General features: G+C 34.6%; 1 long non-coding RNA gene across 1 annotated transcript in view; it reads left to right on the top strand.

The window, feature by feature from the left end:
* The window catches only part of LOC116665544, a 5,934-nt gene extending 2,009 nt beyond the window's left edge, over positions 1-3,925 (top strand). The window contains exons 2-3 of the long non-coding RNA XR_004322207.1: positions 171-173; positions 3,739-3,925. This is a non-coding gene — a long non-coding RNA (uncharacterized LOC116665544). The remainder of the gene's footprint in view (positions 1-170; positions 174-3,738) is intronic.
* Positions 3,926-4,515: the final 590 nt, after the last annotated feature.

The raw sequence follows: 4,515 nt of genomic DNA, 5'->3' as shown, positions 1-4,515 counted from the left end.
TTCAAAGTACTGAATGAAATAAGGTATTCTCAATGATACATTATCCATCATGGCAATCCTTTATGATAGTAGGAGACATAAGAATTTCACAAACACAAAAAGCTACAATAGTTACAACACTAAACCCATGCTTAAGAAATATTGATAGACTACTCTAATTAGAAAAACAGCAGGTTGCTAGAGAAATGAGAAACTCACAGCTGAAAGGTGATAACTCATGAATTACAAATAAAATAAACATGAAATATAAAACAAGACATACAAATCATTGAGATTGAGAGAGGGAGGCAGGAAAATACAGAATTGTTTTCTTTGTCTTTCTCTTTAAAATGTTATTCCTGGTAGGTTGGGTTTGAGATCAACTTACTGTCAGTTTAATAAAAACAGTTATAAAGGGCTAATAGATTATAAAAAAGGGTAACAACAAGACAAAAACTTATCAGGGAGTCAATAAAACAAAATAAAATTCATGAATACAAAGGAGGAAATTACCAAACCATAAAAGGAAGATGAAAGGAACAAAGATGAATATTTTGTCAACTGCAAAGATAGGTCAAAGTGCAGTAAACACAAACCTATAATCAATTACTGTAAATGTGAATGCAATAAATGTCCCAGTAAAAAGACATAGATGGCAGGCTGGATAATAAAGCAAGAAACTTAAACATGCTGCATACAAGAGACCCACTTAGGGAGAAGGACACTATCAGGTTGAGAGTGAAAGGATGGAGAAGGGTAGTCCATCAAATGGAAAAGCCAGAAATAGCAGGTGCTGCAGTACTGATTTCAGACAAAATAGTCTTTAAAGCAAAGGTCATAAGGAAATCATAAAAATAGGACATTTTATAATGATTAAAGGAGTGATACAAGATGAGGATAGTACACTCATTAACACATATGCACCAAATAGAGGAGCACCTGCATACATAAAATAATTACTAACAGATATAAGGGGGGATTGTGATGGGAATACTATCATAGTGGGATTTCAAATGCATTAAAATTACAGGACAGATCACCAAGAGAGAAAATAAAAAATGCAGCAGAAAATTAAATAATACAATAGGAATATTAGACTTGGGTATATTCCAGAGCATTGACACCCCCAAAATAGTATATACATTCTTTTCAAGGGCACATGGAGCATTTTCCAGGATGATCATGTACATGGGCACAAAAACAAACTCAGCAATTTTTTAAGTTAGAAATTACCACCAGCATCTTTATTGACCACAATGCCATGAAGCTAGAAATCAAACAACAAAAGGGAAACAAAGGAGAACAGAAGGAAAACAGGAGATTAAACAATATGTTACTGAAAACCAATTAGTCAATGAAGAAATCAAAGCTGAAATAGAAAAAATACCATGAGACAAATGAAAATGAAAGCAAAACCACACATAATTTATGGGACACAGCAAAGAAGTGCTAGAGGGAGTTATAGCGATACATGCCTTCCTCAAAAAAGGGAACAATCACAAATAAACAATTAACCCACGAGTGAATGAACTAGAAAAGGAAGAAGAAAAACCCAAAGGCAGCAGCAGGAAGGAAATCATAAAGATTGTGGAGGAAATAAATAAAATGGAGGTTACAAAGACCATAGAAATAAATCAACAAATCCAAAAGTTGGTTTTATGAAAAATAAGAAAAATCGACAAACCTCTGGCCAAACTCAAAAAGAAGAAAAGAGAGCGAGAGCACAATTAGCGAAATAAGAAAGGAGAATGAAGAAATTACAATAAATAAAAGTATAAATACAGAATATCATAAGAGAATATTATGAAAAACTCCATGGAACCAAGCTGGATAACCTAGAGAAGGTGGACAAGTTTCTGGAAACATACTGTCCACCAAGACTGAATTAAGAAGAAACTGACCCCGAACAAACAGATTACTAGAAATGAAATCAAATAGAAAGTATAAAACCTCCCTGCAAATAAAAGCCAGGATGGACGGCTTCACTGTGGAATTCTACCAAACATACAAAGAAGAACTCATACCAGTCCTTCTCAAAAAGCTTCCAGAAGATTGAGAAGGAAGGAATACTCCTCAAAGTCATTCTATGAAGCCAAATCACACTGATCACAAAACAGGCAAAGACACTAGCAAAAAAGAAGTACAATAGGCCAATATCACTGATGAGCATTGATGCCAAAATCCTCACCCAAATAGTAGCAAATAGAATCCAACACACATATAAAAGATTATACAATTAAACAAATGTGGTTCATCCCAGGACACAGGGGTGGTTCAACATATGCAAATCATCAGTGTAATATCACATTAAACACGAGAAGAAAGGGCCAACACATGTTCATCTCAATAGGTGCAGGAAAATCATTTGATAAAATTCAGCACCCATGTATGATAAAATTCTCACCAAAGTGGGCATAGAGGGAATATATTTCACATCATAAAAGCTATATGTAACAAATCAACAGCCAGCATAGCACTCAACGTTGAGAAAGTCAAAATCTTCCCACTAAAATCTTGGGACAAGTTACACACTATCACCACACCTACTCAACAAGACTTGGAAATCCTAGCCACAGCAAACAAGAGAGAGAAGGAAAATGGACCCACATTTGAAAGGAAGAGGTAAAAGTCTCAGTATACGCAGATGACATTTACTATTATAGAAAAGCCTACAAGATCCACACAAAAAAATTCTACAGCTGATCAAAAAATTCAGAAGGTAGCAGGTTACAGATTCAGGTTCAAAATCAGTGACATTTATTTATGCTATGATTCAAATAATACCATAGAGCTACAGTCAACATGACAGCATCTATTGTACAAAAACAGAATATAGGTCAATGGAAAAAAATAGACAGCACAGAAATGATCCCACAACTTTTGGTCAATTAAAATTCGTCAAAGATGCAACAATACACAATGGAATTAAGACAGTCTCTTCAGCAAATGGTGTTGTGAAAGCTGGACAGCAGCATGTAAATCAACGAAGCTAGAACACTCCCTTACACCAGACACAAAAATAAACTCAGAATGGATCAAACACTTAAACATAAGAGAAGATAATAAACCTCCTAAGAGAAAATAAAGGCAAAATATTATCTGACATCCATCTCAAAACTTTTCTCATAGAAGAAATGAAAGCAGTAAGAAACATATGTGACCTAAAGTAACTTGCAAACCTCTACATAGTAAGCAAACCACAAGTAAAACAAAAGACAACCTAAGGAATGGGAAAAAATTTTGCAAATGAATCTGGCAAAGGCTTGATCTCCAGAATATATTAGCAGCTCATCCAACTGAATAAGAAAAAACAAACAACCCAAACCAAATATGGGCGAGCAGAAGACATAAACAAGCAATTCTCCAGGAAGACATACAGCTGACAACAGGCACATCAAAAATGCTCAATATCACTGATTATCAGAGAAATGCAAATCAAAACTACAATGAGGTATCACCTCACACCAGTCAGAATGGCCATCATTCAAAAATCCACAAATGACAAATGCTGGAGAGGCTGTGGATTATAGGGAACCCTCCTACACTGCTGGTTGGAATGCAGTTTGGTGCCGTCACTCTGGAAAATAGGATGGAGATCCCTCAAAAGCCTAGAAAGACAAATCATATGACCCATGAATCACCTCCTGGTCATAAATCCAGAAGGAACCCTACTTCAGGATAACACCTGCACCCCAATGTTCATATCCAGCACAATTTACAATAGCCAAGACAGGGAACAGCCTATATGTTCATCTAAAGTTGACTGGATAAAAAAGAGGCAGTATATTATACAATGGAATACTACTCAGACATATGAACCCAACAACATAACATCATTTTTCAGCAGCAAGGATGCTCCTGGAGAATGTCATTCTAAGTGAAGTAAGCCAGAAAGAGAAGAAAAATACAATATGAGATTGCTCATTGGTGAAATGTAAGAACAAAATGAAACGAAAGAAAACAAACATAAATAAAAATCAGAAAAAAGACTCGCAGACATAGAATAAAAACTTCTGGTTGCCAAGGATGTGGGGTTGGAAGAGAATAGACAGGGATGTCAAAATTGTAGAATAGATAAGCAAGATTTTACTCTATAGCACAGGGAAATATACAAAAGATCTTATGGCAGCTCAGAGAGAAAAAGATGTGACAACAAATACACATATGTTAATTGTATGTGAAAAATTTTGCTCTACATTGGAATTTGTGACAACTTAGTAAAATGATTGTAAATCAATAAAAAAAGTTAATAAAAGGAAAATCATGATCCTAAATATTACAGGCATAAATATAAATTAGAGAGAAAAACAGTATGCAAAACAGTAGTTATACCAAAGTTTATTTTGTTTGTTTTCTTTTTAAGATAAGCAAATCAAAAAACCTCTTGCCATGAGCTCATGGAAGAAAAAGAGATGCTGCAAAGTAATAAATATGAAATAAAAGAAGAGAAGTAACAATTGTTACCTCAGATATATAAAAAAGGGTTCATTTTGTCAACAGTTTCATGCCAATAAACTGGACACTTAGAAGAAGTAG

The sequence above is a fragment of the Camelus ferus genome, chromosome 8 (genome assembly GCF_009834535.1).
Source record: "Camelus ferus isolate YT-003-E chromosome 8, BCGSAC_Cfer_1.0, whole genome shotgun sequence".
Lineage (NCBI taxonomy): Eukaryota > Metazoa > Chordata > Mammalia > Artiodactyla > Camelidae > Camelus > Camelus ferus.
The sequence above is the reverse complement of the archived record's forward strand: the minus strand, read 5'-3'. Positions and strand labels throughout refer to the sequence as shown.